Below are 15,013 nucleotides of genomic sequence, written 5' to 3'. Positions count from 1 at the left end.
AGGCCAGTATTCATCTCGTCTTTTATATCACTATTGTCCTTTGGCTTACATACCTCTACCCTCTATTTACATTACCCTCTTTCTCTTCCTGCTCAGTTTCTAAAAAGAACTTCTATATCTTACAGTCTTTTTTCCTTTTTTTTTTTTTTTTAAGTCAGAGAAGCCAAACTATTTTTGCCTCCTTTTGTAATTTCTCTGAGTTATGACAATACTGTCAAAAATCAGTTGGATTTACTTAGGAGGTAAATGCAAAATTAAGGGATATAGGCATTTGGGGCATAGGCATTTGTTTTGCTGATCTTGACATAGGGCACCCTCACTGGGACAAGCAGTACCTGGCCATGACAGAATCTTCTTCCATTTAAGTTCTTATGTTCTTTCTTATACTTAACTGTTTTCCATACACAGAGATAGAAAAATCAAATATGAATCAAAATAGATAAATTAAATCTTCATCTTAAAATGACCAGAATCCTAGTACCTGCTGCCTTCGGTTGGACTGCAAAGCCCCTTGGCTCAACCTCTGTTTCAAGAGAGGCCAAAGAGGGATTGAAATCAATCAGCTTTCCACATTTCAGATGACGTGCATGACCCTATTAATTCGAGTTCTGGCATCAAGTAAGTGAGCACACTCCCCACACCTCTCCCTCAGTCACAGACATCTTCTGGGCTAAATAAATCTGAGTGGGTTGTGTGTGATTTGCTCAAGCCTCTGGACAGGCAAACCTAAAAATTCCCCCATTTTCAATAAACTGTTCCTCCTAATATGGTTAACTATTCCCCACTACTGGCAACCTGTGATACTCAGCCAAAACAAATATTTTCCAAATAACTTACAGAAATTCTTACCCTGACATTTGTTTTCTCCAGTAACCTCCTCAAGTAATACTGTATGGCTTCTCCAATTTTATTTTTGGCTGGCCGTCCCCCCTTCCACCCTCTCCCTAATTTTAAGCATGATCTACAACTGTGTATATTTTTAAAGGACTGTGATAATCAGCTTGAGAGAGGCAAAGGCTAATTGCTTTGTTACCCCAGCTTCCTGGCTGAGGAGGAATTATACCCAGTTTGATAGGAGTGCAACAGGCCTTCTGAGGAAGCTCAAAGAGGGAACAACCAGAATCTGTAAGGTAGAAAAGAACTGCAGAATCACAGAATGGTTGAGGTTGGAAAGGGCCTCTGAAGATCATCTGGTCCAACTCCTGCTCAAGTAGGGAGACCTAAAGGTTGCTCAAGACCATGCCCAGGCAGCTTTTGAATACCTCCAAGGAAGGAGACTGCACAAAGGTTTACGTTATTCTGAAAACAAATCAAGATTTTATTTCTTCTGAAAACATTGTTTTAAATAAAGCAGACATCACCAACTGACATCATCACAAACACCACGGTGGTCTCTTGAAGTTACCTTTGTGTTCAGTTTCATGTTTGTTCTGTAAGCAGAACAATGTCCTTCATCTTTAACACTATTGGCAGTTCTAACCATTTCCCCATACGCTCTGACAGGGTGTACCTGTGACTACTGTGAAGTACATCCACAGAATATTCATGGTATTTTAAGGTAATCATTACATTTCAGTATGTTTAGGATCTTTTCTCTTATAGGAAATGAAATGTAGAAAGTAGAAGTATTTTACTTCCTTTTTTATCAGAGTTTAATATGTACCTTATAGGGTCAGATTTCAAATAAAACTGTTGTGGGCTACTGTTCGCATTTGGTGAAATTTACTCCACCCTGCCAGACCCAATGAAATCTCCACCCTTCATTCCACACTGTGTCATTCTCAGGTCATGCACTTTCCAATACATTTTTTATTAATGTACCCCCTTCCTGTCCTTTGATATATACACAGATATCATTCCCTTAGGCTATTGGACATACCCATAAAATGACCATAAAATGTCTATTGAGCTCATTTAGTCCATGTCCTGGGATCTGTCTGTTATAGTGGTCATCCAGGACAGGAGACATGGTGTATTGTGTTATTGGGTGCTAAAACCAGCTCAGGCTGAGTCACTGTTGCACTTGTACTGCTTCTTGCACTGCACTGCACCTGTTGGTTCAGGTGATTCTTGTTGTAGCACTTCCTATAACACACAAGTCAAATCATGGGTTATTTTCCCCCAATCTTAAATCTCCTTGAAGTGCACATTGGATTTCCCCATCCTCCCACATTACACATCAAATGTTCTCCCACATTACCCACCCAGGCTCCCAATCCCACAAATGGGCTTGCCCTTTTCTAAGGGAGGAACAACCCACAATATTTTTCCCATCCATTTCCCTACACACACTACTAGAAGCTTATCTCCACCTATAATATGTAAGGGTTTTGTTTTGGCAGGGCCAGGTCAATTATCTGCTCCCAAGCCAGGTTGTTTCCATTAAATTTGCAGCCCAGTTCTCTTATGTTCCACCACCCATCTCTTTCTTCATAGTCTTTATCAGTCCATTGTATCATTGCATCCTTCTGGAGGCTGGTACATGATAAGGAAAGGTGATACACCCAATCAATATCATGTTCTTTGGCCCAAGTACTTCTGTGTGTGTTTTTGTTTGTTTGTTTGTTTGTTTTGTTTTGTTTTTCAGAAATGAGTCACATTGTTTGGTTTGATCCTTTCTGGGCTGGTATGCCACCACAGGATTTGTTTTTTTTTTGAGGTCTGTGTTGGTGATTTGAGCACCAGTATGGGTTGCAGGGTGTTTCCAGCCTTGTGGTGGTTACCTCCGCCATGGTAAGCAAGTGACACTTGTCTTAGTGGGTTCATGGCAGTGTGATACAATTGACCTGCTTTCTGATGTTGATAACGTAGCCACTGTCCTCTATACCAGAAATTTTTTACTTGGTTTGCTTGGTTCTGGCATGTTTCACATTTATGAGTAACCTATGCAATAGCTTTGGTGGTCAGATCCACTCCTCAACCATAAGCCCATGGGAGCATTGCATCTCTCTCTACATGTGCAGATGTTACACAGGACCATAAGACTATAAATAGTCTTACATTCCAGTCCAGGCTGACCAGGGCAGCTTCAATTCTGGCAACCCAGTCTACTTGCTCAATGTTTTAATGTTCTTCACAGGTACACAACTCTTAGGCACACAAGCATCTACATGACATATCATTACAAGGTTCTCAACCTCAGCAGTGATGTCTTGCCAGAATGCAACAGCTCAGATGGGTTTACCTCTCTGTCATCAATTTGTCCATTTCCACTGATGTAGCTGACCCACAGGACATTTGCCATTAACCATGAACCAGTACAGAGAAAGAGCACTGGCCACTTCTCTCATTTGGCAATCTCTAGGGCCACCTGGGTAGCTTTCTCTTCTGTAAACTGTATCAATTTGCCTTTTCCTTTAACAGTTTCTGCAACTTGTTTTTTGAGACTCCACACAGCATGTTTCTACCTCTGGTGGTTTCACACAATACAGCTAGACCCATCAATAAGAAGAGCATTTTCTTTTTATTGCCTGGTAATGTATTATACAGTGGGGCCTCCTCAGCCCAGACCACTTCCTCAGGTGATGCTCTGAAACTCTGCCTTCTGGCCAACATCTTTTCCAGGACTCCAGGGAAGTTGGAGTTCCCCATTCGGGTCCATTGTATGGCAGGTACTACTCACTTACTCCACATAGTATTAGTTACAAGATGTGTAGAGGGGAGCCTTCCTTTGAACATCACACGTGATTGTGATGCCAAGAGGAGCTGCACTTCTGTACCAACGTCTGAAAAGGCTTGGTGCCCTTCACGTGTTGCTAATATCTGTTTTTCATTATGGCTGTAGTCAAGCTGTAGTGTATCCTCTATACCCCTGACTCTACAGCATTAGAGTTTAACCTCTGTGTGCTTTCTGGGTGCCATGTTCCCCAGCTGTGATATATAAAGCACATTTCTCACATCTGGTCCTATCTGGACTGGCCCAAGGGCTACCACACAAACTGTCTCCTGTTTGATCTGTTCAAAGACTTGAACAGATTTCTTAGTACAAGTCATTTGACAGGACTCAAAAACTGACTTTTGTGGGTTAGCCTCAGTTGTCAACTGAGCACCACACAGCTGCTTTTCTGGTCTGCATTGGCTGGCTGTGTGGTGCTCAGCTGCCAACTGAGGTTAAACCACAACAATGACTATTTTCAGTCATATTTATGATACTTTATTCTGGAAGCAGTGACATTAATTTTGCTGAGGCTGCTGAAGAAATTGGAAAATATTCAGTATAATTAAAGGCTTAGGGACCATAAGAATAAAAGGAAAGAAAATGCAATTATAATCTACATTGCTGCTTCAGATCCGGTATAAATAGTTCAGAATTATACATACTATAATAGGTCTTAAAATACTTTTAGCTATCCTTGTATCACTGAACTTACTAAGTATGAAATAAAATTCTTTCATTCTCAGAGATACTTTCTGACCCTGAAGAAAAAATAAAAAAAAAAAAAAGAAAAAGAAAAAAAAGAAAAGAAAAAAAAATAGTTGAAATCAGAAATTATGCAGTTCCAGTAGTTGAGATTTCTGTAAGTGTTAGCTTCTTGGCATATTACTACAACAGGAAAATGCTCCTTATGTTTCCTGCTCACAGACATAGGAAGGTTGAGGAAACAATGTAAAGAGACGGGGTTAAAATATATCAGCAACTTTGGAAGTCTGCACTACATAATGCTTGCAGCATGAGTTTATATGCTCAAGTTCTTTTGTTTGTTTTTGTTTGGTTGTTTGTTTGTTTAGAATACCAGAAACAAAGCCCAACAGATAAGATTTGCATCCCCAAACCTTATAAGCTTGCTTCAGATTGTAAATTTCCACTTACAAGACTAGTCTGTGCCTATGGTTGTTCTTTGTGCTAGTATTCTAGTATTTAACTTAATGAGATGAAAGCTATGGCCACACATAGCCATATAACTTGCAGTGCTATCCTACAACTATAGAATATATAAGAACTCACTGGTAAGGAAAGCCATAAAAGTAAGGAGTGTTTCACAAGAAATAGCTTTCATCATAATTGATAGGCAGGATTTTCCTATTTCATTCTTCATCTAAGAAACAAGGAGTATGAATTAATTAATGAGCAAGCTTTTGTTGTACAACTACAGAAATTAGTATATTACAAAGCCACAAGATACTAGATGCTATACATGAATTGTAGCCAGCAGAGAGACTATCCTAAAAGTAGTTAATGTGTCTCTATAGGAAAGGACCACATAACTCACACGTCAGTCTATTAAGGCTCTATTACAAGTATAACTTGACTTCATCAGGGATTTAAGTGTTTTGAAAGGAATAACGAAGGTTAGACTGAAAATAAATGTTGTTCAAGCACTGTTACATGTAATTAAGCACTCTTCTGCATCCTTCTGCTTTGTTTTCTGCTTTGTTTTCAGCTGTGGTTTCTTTCAAATGGCAGTACCTTCCTCAAAAGTCTAAGCCACAGACAGCAGGTTCATATTACTCTGTGATAGCATCATCTTACTAACAAGAAGCCATTATGAGAATGAAATAGTTGTCATACTTGTTATCAAGTACATCCATTTATTGTTTAAGAAAACACCATTAAACAGTAATCTAATACAAAACCTCAAATATAATAATCTAACATCTGCTGCAAAGTAATTTGATTCAAAGTCCTCAAAGATTTAACAGAATGTGTTGGAAGAAAATGAAGTACACGTTACTTATCACTGAAAACTTAATAGAAATTGATGGTGTTTCTCTTCAACAGACACCAGCTGCTGTTCTAAAACTTATATAGCTTTATTATCTGGTGAGAGGAAAATAAATGATCTATAGGTGATTTTTGCTTTTTAGATTGCAAAATATCATAAAGAATATTGTTTAAAAGAAGAAATGAGAAATAATTCCCTAACAAAAGAAAATCCCTAAGGAATAGAAACATTCTATTAAAGATTCTCTTTTAATAGCATGGGATGGAAACATGATGTTTGGAAAAATCTTCAAATTGAAATTACTTGATGATCATAAGGTTTGGATCCTGAACTGATTTTTCAATGACACAGTAGTAGTAAATTTAAATTGATTAAATATGTACAAATGAAATTCTCTGTTTATTATTTCAATAAGGAACATCAGTAAACAAATTTAATATACGTCGATAAAATCAAATGTACCATTGTCTTGTATTTTATAATGGAAGGCAGTAAACATATTCAATATACATTAACAGATTCAGTATCTCTTAAAAATATATTTGTTCACTTCCATGGGTTCAGTTCCCTACAATGGAGGAAAATTGCAAGGATTTTCAGAATATTTGGCAATGCATGCACACTCTTTATATGTTATAGTGGTGTCCTAAAACAAATGGATCCAGATGGCTATTCTGCCTTCTCCAACATGTAGGACTATGAAAACTGGACATGGAAAATATGCCTGGAAAAATACCCTCACAGGCTGTCGTACAGCTATTATAAGACCTACTGGAATAGTTACTGTCATGGTGCTACACTTCCCTTCTGCATGGAGGTCAAGAAAAATGAGTCTATTTAAACATATATACATAGTCCCCAGACACTTACTTTTTAGATTATTCACTCTTACTCAATCTGTTCCTACTCAACTGTTTTGGGGGACGTTTAGGGCTATTCTCTCCACCCCACATAGAATAAAAGAGCAAGATAGTGCAGCTCTTTAAATAAAGAACATTATGCAGCTCTTTACATCTATACATTTAAACTAAAAAAGTTCTCTGTTCAGCATCCTGCATGCCAGCATGAGAAGGACTTAAAATTTTTCTTACTTAATAATGTTCCTGTAAATGAATCATTTCTTTACCTTTTGGCAAATTTTAAAGACAGTGGAAAAAAGAAACAACAAAAAATGACACACACACACACTACTATGATTTCCTTTTGAATAAGCTGTGGTATCTTCAAATTCAGGAATTAGTAAATGTGTATGTTTTATGTAGTTTCTGAATACAATGATACAGAGACAGTGATAAATTTCACGTTAACGGCGCTTACCCGGTGGCAGAACTGTTTATATATAATGCTTTAAGATCTGCTCCCCTAGAGTTAAGGAATTTATTGTTAAGTTTTATTGTTGAATTGTCTGTGGCTAGCAGATTTACAGTATTTCATGAAAATTATTTTCTGTTCCTTTCTTCTTAATATGTCTTTATCTCATAGAATACACATTTAGGCTCCATGTAGCTGGTAAGCTTGTCCCACTGTTTAATTAATGTGCACAATAAATCACAAAATGCCACGAATGGAAAACTTCAGAGTTCTTTAATGTAATAATGATTTCATATCCTATATCCTCCAAGGCTAGAAATAACTAAAATTTACTCTGTTCATGTACTGCTGTTTTCATTTTTATATATAAAATAGGCTTACACACATTTCCCATCAAAATCATCCAGCAGGGAATGTGTCTTCTCCTTTTTCAAACCTGAAGTAAATTAGGCTTTATACAGGGTAATTATGGCAGTCCTGGGTGACAATTCAGTGCCCTCCTCTGAGCCATAGGTGTAGAGCTAATTTTGTCTCTCCACAGAGACTTTCCTTCCTTCAGGCCAGAGCAGATGTCAGAGCCCCTTTACCTAACTTCCTGGACATCCAAGACCTCCAGCTTTCTGCAGCTTATTCTGCTCAGACCTGGCACGTCAGGGGAGGTTGGAAGTGCCACACCTGCCTACCATGAACCACAAAGTTGGGCAAGGCACTGTGGTTGGTGGGTTGATGGCCCACAGTTCTCTGAAGTCTTGAAGCTTGAATACCATCTAGTATGGAAATAGTTTTCCAACTGCTCAGCAGGTGCATAAATCGGATTATGGCATTCAGCCCAGTACCATAACACAGATGCAGTTTCAGTTTACTGTTTATCTTGGCTGATGCATTAAAATTATGTCCTCAATCACCCTTCATTCACTTCAGTCTCATTCAAGTAGATAAGCTTATAATGTGGTGGTGAAATTACAAATTTATCCATGATGTATGTGTGTTTTTCCAGTGCTGTGTGTGCAGACATCAGTAAGTAATTCATGGTTGGATTTCTCAGTAATTTTGCTTGAAGCATGCAACCTGCTCAAACTGAAGAGCTCAAAAGAGATGCAAAGTTTAATAAACACCCATGCTGCTTAATTTGTGTTGAATCAAGAAAATGTGCTGCTTAAAATTATGAAAAATGATTGGCTATATATCTACATGCACTTTATATTATGAGAAGTTAGAAAAACAAAATATTAGCAGTTAAATAGGTTAAGCTTCATCCATGTGGTTTTGCAAGTATGAAATTTACTTCATTATATATACCAATTTTAAAAATGGTCACAAATGTTATATATATAGATGTTAAATAGTTTCAATATCAACATCAGTTTCCAACTAGAAAGCCCAAATATTTGTTTAAGGCCATAAATCTTTTAATTCCAAAATAAGATTCACAGATCTTGAAAGAGTGAATAATTTTAAATATGAGGAATGATTGTTCTTCATTTTTAGATGTGTGATACATATGAGCATGAGAAGATAAATATTATTTTTAAATTTCTCATATAGATAATAATCAAATATTGGCACATAAATTTAAATAATCCTTAGGACAATCAGGATTTCTGCAGCAACAAATTTTCTGTAGATTCAAAAGTAAAATATCGATCTCTTGTTCATTTATAATTTATCTATATGGAGGACCTTTTGTCTAAACACTGTATTTGTTTGGAATGTATTCCTAAAAACAGAAGCAAATTAAATGATTTGTCATCACAGTTCATCAGCTTTTATCTAATCAAAGTGACTTTAATACCAAGAGATATATTCAGTTAAATTCTAATTCATCTATTTGTATTACATTTGTTTTTTTATTATTATTATTTTTATTTATTTATTTTTATTTCCTTTGTCCACATTCTTGCCATCAGTGATGTTTTTATTTAAGCATAAACTGCCCTGCTCTAGGTCTTGGCCTCTCTTTACGGAACAGCCTAGTACACTGAAGAACTAAGAGCCATAAACTACAGGAAAAATTTTCTACAGAAAATTTTTCTATTTCTATAGAGCCCCCACTGAGTGCCTGAAGTCAACTGAGGCTAAGGCATTCAGCAGTTGATCAGTTCAATTCCTAAACCTACAGAAAGTACGTTACATTTATGAATCCACATACATTTTTTTCTAACAGATTAACACAGAAATTGCCTTTCTTTGCAGGATGTGAAAAGTGGGAAGGAGCAAGGTCTTATTCAAACATGAGATCTCTTAAATAACAGCATAGGGAACATAGAAAATTGCAAGACAAAGAAATTGTTTTGTAAATCAATGTTGTCTTTTTTTTTCAAGTGTATTCTTGTAGCATGTTTTCCTTAAAGGATCTGTCGTTATTAGTGTTACAAACATCAATTTCCAGGAGGCCATAACACAGAAGGATTGGCTTGAGACCAAAACACATTGAACAAGATGCTACCAACATTAGGACTGCATCATGAGAGAGGTTTCTGGTGAGGACATGAAAATACTAGTGTCATTACAGTTATATTTGTGCATGTTATATTTGCCTAGTAATTCTAGTTCGAGCAAACTGAAGGGGGAAGGATTATGGACAGTCAATTTAAGAGATAACACTAGAAAAGACCTATTTTTAGTCTGGTTTAGGGGAAAAAAACATGCTATTATGGCTGCTGTTTATGAGTGCACCGGAGTAGAAACAAAAGACAAATAAGCATTATCTCAGATAAAACATAATGTCAGAAATCTATTTATATAATAAACTGGCCATTAGCAAAATTAGACGTGAAACCAAGTTTCCAATTCTAAGATCTAAAGAACAAATTACCAGGAAACAAAGCTTTTCAAGGTGATATCAAATTAAAATTTAGTTTGTTGCAACAGAAATGAACAACCAAGAAAGAGTTCTTCAGTCCTGTAATCCAATGTTCAGTACTGCCAGTAGGAAATTAGTACATTCTGTCATCTGTCTATCATTTGTTCCTTTTCTCTCAGATTTTCTGCTGGGAAGTTTGTGATTTCACTTGACAGCAGTCTAAGTTCCTTCCGAGTAAATGATGGGAAACGTAATGGCTGGTCCTAAAATAAATGGGTTCAGAAAATCAGTAATCATTATCATCTAAATATGTAAAGTGCAAATTATATTTATTAGATTGCGTGAATGGCACAATATTTCACTCAGTGTAAAAAAGAAAGCATCAGATCAGGACTATCAAACATACAAAGAAAGACATTACAAAACAAACAAAAAGTAAAACAAGCAGAAAAAAAAAAAAAAAAAAAAAACACAATTGGCATAGTGTCTGCAATCTGCAAAGAGGATCTAATTTTGAAGGGACTGGTTAATAAGTAAAAGATAATTAATCTTGTCTCCTTACATTCTCTTCAAGGTCAGAAGTTTTATTTTAGTGAGAAGGCATCAAGGAAACTCAATGTCCTCTTTTTGTGAGGCATTAACTCTCAGACCTGAAGGCATTTAGAATTCATTTATTGTTTGTTTTGATGAGGCAAGATATGTGAGTGACAATAATGCCTAACACATTTTGAAGGAAAGCTTAATAGCATCAATTTCAGCAGGTTGATGTAAGCTTACTGGAAGTGACAAGGCCATCCACACAAAATCTAACAACTTCCCAAGCCTACAAATGTCAGTAAGAGCTATTCAGATGACAAAAGAATAAAGGCAGGCAATTCTAATTTTCATAAATCATCTTTGCATTACTCACCCAGAAATTTCTGGGTGCTCAGTTTGTATATGTGAACCTTTAACAGGTGGTTAAGTAGGAAGCACATTATTTCTCAGAATAAACAGGCTACAATGTATTAGACTCTTTCATTAAACGAGAAACTGGGGATAAACCCGAACATGTAAACTCATGCTTTACATGTATGTAACCCTTAACTACACAAATAACTACACAAGTTGTACAGTGATATTAAATTTAACCCTATATTCTATTGAGGAAGAAATATAAAAAAGAAGAAAAAAAAAAAAAAGAAAAAAAGAAAAAAGAAAAAAAAAACTTGAAAAGATTAGTATAGGTGTCTTGTATGATACTAGAAGCTTTAATTAAAAACAGAAAAAAAATATGAAAATAATTAACAAATCAATTTTAATTAATATAAGCCATTTGAAATTTGTCTATCTAAAATGGGGTTTACACAAAGACTTCTTCAAGGTATATCAGAGCCTTCAAATATTTTGTATAAACATTTGTTTCCAATCACTGGAATAAAGATGAGTTAAATTTCTCAAGCTGTTATGGTCAGGCATACTGTATGCACTTGCCTGCTTTCACATTTGCTACTGTAAATAAAATAAATAAATAATTACTAAATCATTAATGGTGCTGTCATGCAATCACTGGAGTATTTTATACCTGAATTAATATCATCCTTGTAATGTTTGAATGCTTACTAAAGGGAAAAGTGCAAGGAAAAAGTGCAAGGAAAAAGTGCAAGGAAAAAGTGAAATTACAAGTTAAACTATTAATGAGATAAATTGGTTTGTTTTGTTTTTAAGACAAGCCTTTGGATGGTAATTTATTTTAGCTTGTACATTGTATGGTATATTGTATGGTATATGTATTGTATGGTAGTTATAAGTATGGTATAAATAAGGAACTCACCCCCATCCTTCTTTACTACATCAATGTTCTCTGGAAGCTATTTCTGCCTCTGCTTTGTTTCAATGTACTAATGCCTTAAAAGAGATGAAATACCCAGAAGAAAAAAAAGCTCTCTGTAAAAGGAAAATGATGCCTTTTGTCACACATTTATTTATTTTTTTTAACAAACAAGTTTACTAAACAGCGTTGAGAACAGTGGCTGTGGTGATAGAAAAGATTGTTTATGGTCATAAAACAGACTGCCTTTTGTTTCTTAAATTAAATGTACCACTCTGGTTATAGGCATAGGTTACTGCTATTAGCCTTTCAACAGCAATTAGTTTTAAGAAACTACTTCAATTCCATTTATTGCTCTAGTTTAGATTCCATGTATCATATTTCTTTATCCTCTTTATCATTCAAGTTCTTCAAAAAGTTTGTGTCCTTCTCATTCATTATTTTTTTCTCATAAAAAAAGAAACCCACTTTTCTGCATGAGCCAATCCCATCTGTTTCTAGATCACTCATTTTTCTTCCAAATTTTCATCATATTCTCAGCATTTCTGACACCAAAATTACCTGAAGATTTCTGTGGATGATTCTAGATTTTATGTCAACAGTAATAGAAGAGGGAATAATAAGACATAAGAAAATATGAATTGGGATGGTTGGAACTAGATGATCTTTAAGGTCCCTTCCAATCTAAATTATTGAATAATTCTATGAATCTGTGACCCAAAGCTTTAGTCCAATATCAGCCTCACCTGCCATAAATTAGTGACTGCTTCATTATAGATCTTCCTTTGTATTTTTAGGGCTCTGTATTTGCATAAATCTTTTGGGACCCTATCACCTTATCTAGTGGAGTGTTTATCTGTCTTTGAATATCTGTCTTTAATTTAGTGCTCACAGAAACAGAAATATTTCTTTGAAATATTCCTTGGAAATTAAAAAGCATACTTTAAAAAGTTTGTTTCACTTAGCATAAAATCAACGTACTGTTTATTTTGAAGTCACAGCATCAGATTAGACTGAAAATGTTTAGTCTCATTTTAGAACTGGAAGTGATCACATTTGGGTGTAAAATAGTTTGATCTGCAAGGCATAATATGACAGTGAGTCATTAAAATGAGCTTTTTTTTCTGTAACACTCCTTCATGATCAGCATTTTTTGACACTATTTTACACCATAGCTCTGAATTGGCTATTACAAAAATCAATAAAACATGCCATCTAACATAATATGGATGTCCCGGTGACCAAGATTTATAGGCTAATTCTTAGCTAAGTTCCTAATTTTCACAAATGTGAACACTACATCAAGAAGCTGGTTTTCATGATTATCACTTGAGTCATGAGTTATAACTTTACGTATGTCCTTTTCATTATCACCATATCTTTGAGCAGATGTAGTTCCTGCCTTCTAATGTCTCATCCAAATAATCCATATAAAACCTAGATGCATCTTTAGAATCCAACATTGTCTCTTGGCTGAAGCAGTAAGCCCATCATGCCACCAGTAGTGCACAGCTCTATGACCATACCCTACACAGGTTTATAATTCAAGTCACTGGCTAATGCAGCCACGAATAACAACAGAAAACATATCATATTCTGTACATAATCACAGTGAGATATCTTCCTTAATTAGACAGGCAATTTTAATGTCAGAAGCCTCATTTTGTCTATGGAAAGCATGATTTATTTGCATATTCCAGTCAGTGCTAAACTTTGGAGATACAGACAACAGACTTATTAACCACTGGTCTCTAATTTTTACAACTATATTGTCTCAGAAGAGACTTGCTTTCAAAAACAGAACAAAAACAAGAAACAGGGATAATCTATTCTCATTTCATCCTTATTTTGTGCAGCAAATGTTATCTACACACCACATATAAAGAGATTCCATTTGATATTATGTGCTGTCAGAGCAGTGCTACCTATAGAGCATATAGAATTGACAATTATTGCTGTGATGATAGGTAACTCCAAGCAACTTGCTCTTATTATGTATTTTACATCAGGATTGTCCTCTTACTAGAATATGTCTTCAGAGGCATGGCTCTTTGTGTTATCCATCACTTGAACAACGTTGCCTAGAGTTATTCATCATACAGGCAGTGACAAAGCTCTACATCAACAAAATGATTGTCCTCCATGTACAATGCAAAACAGCCTTCCTTGATATTGTAGGTAAAGAATTTACAGGAAACTTTTTGATGATTTTAAAAGAAATACATTCTATGTAGAAAGCAGACACACCACTGAACAGTACTGAATCTGAAATGATTTAGTGTCATATTATTACCTCATGAAATAAGATAGCTTTTCCAAATTTCTCCTCCTTGAAACTAGTAGGTAATTTCAAGGGGAAAGCAGAAGAGAAAAAAAAATAGTAACAAAAAAAATCAGTTCTTTTTAAAGCTTAATTCTGAGTGGAAACAGTGTCATAACACAAAACAAGAATAGAAAACTATCAAGCTGGAGCTCCAACAGTGAGTCACCCAACTTACTTGACAGAATTTAGAAGTCTGAGTGGTATTTTCTATTCTTAGTCTTATACTGATCTTCAGAATTAGAAAGTTCTGTGAGAGGACATTTCTTGATCAAGCAGTCTTGCAAGTTTCTTTCGTTCAGTCTGACAGAATTAGAACTTAAACTCTATGCCTAAACTACATTCCTTTCTTTCTTGCATATGACAATCCATGTTCTCTCCTCTTAAGGAATACAGAATGTGACAGCATTTTCGGTTCTGTTTTTGTGGAAACACAGACAGGAATACAATTTTGTTTTGTTTTCTGAAGTGTAACTCTAACAGATGACATCACATACAAAAGAGAGAATGAAACTGTTTTGGCATCTGCAAAATCAAGATATTGCTGATTTATAACTTAATGATGAAGTCAGTGAGATAGCTATACTGCTACTTGTGCTTCCTTTTTCTCAGTATTGCTTGATGTTATGCATGCTGAGGTCTTCCTGTTCTGCATCAGAATGATGAACTTTTATGGCAGAAGTAAGTTTCATCATGCTATGCACTCACATATTCCTTGGCAGTTATTTGAACAGGTCTGCAACATAATTTATTAATACATTCATATGTGTTAATGTATACATATATATATGTGTAATATAATATGTAACATATATATTACATATATTTAATATATATATAACATTTGGAAAGTTCATATTTAATTACTTAATTTGTTATTATCACAATGATGTCCAATAATTTTGTTTGTACTCCTGTAGTCAAACTCAATTTCCAGGAAACATTACTTCAGCAAAAGTGGCCAATGCTGTTTGAACTAGATTTTTCCTGTTAATGACACTATGCTTTGTACGAGGTCTGACAATGGCAAAAGAGCTGCTATTTAGCTGAGCTTTACCTTTCCAGTTTGTGGCCATCTATTTTATGCCATCATAAATGAAATCTTG

Source organism: Netta rufina, assembly GCF_964035555.1.
Source record: "Netta rufina genome assembly, chromosome: 2".
Lineage (NCBI taxonomy): Eukaryota > Metazoa > Chordata > Aves > Anseriformes > Anatidae > Netta > Netta rufina.
The sequence above is the reverse complement of the archived record's forward strand: the minus strand, read 5'-3'. Positions refer to the sequence as shown.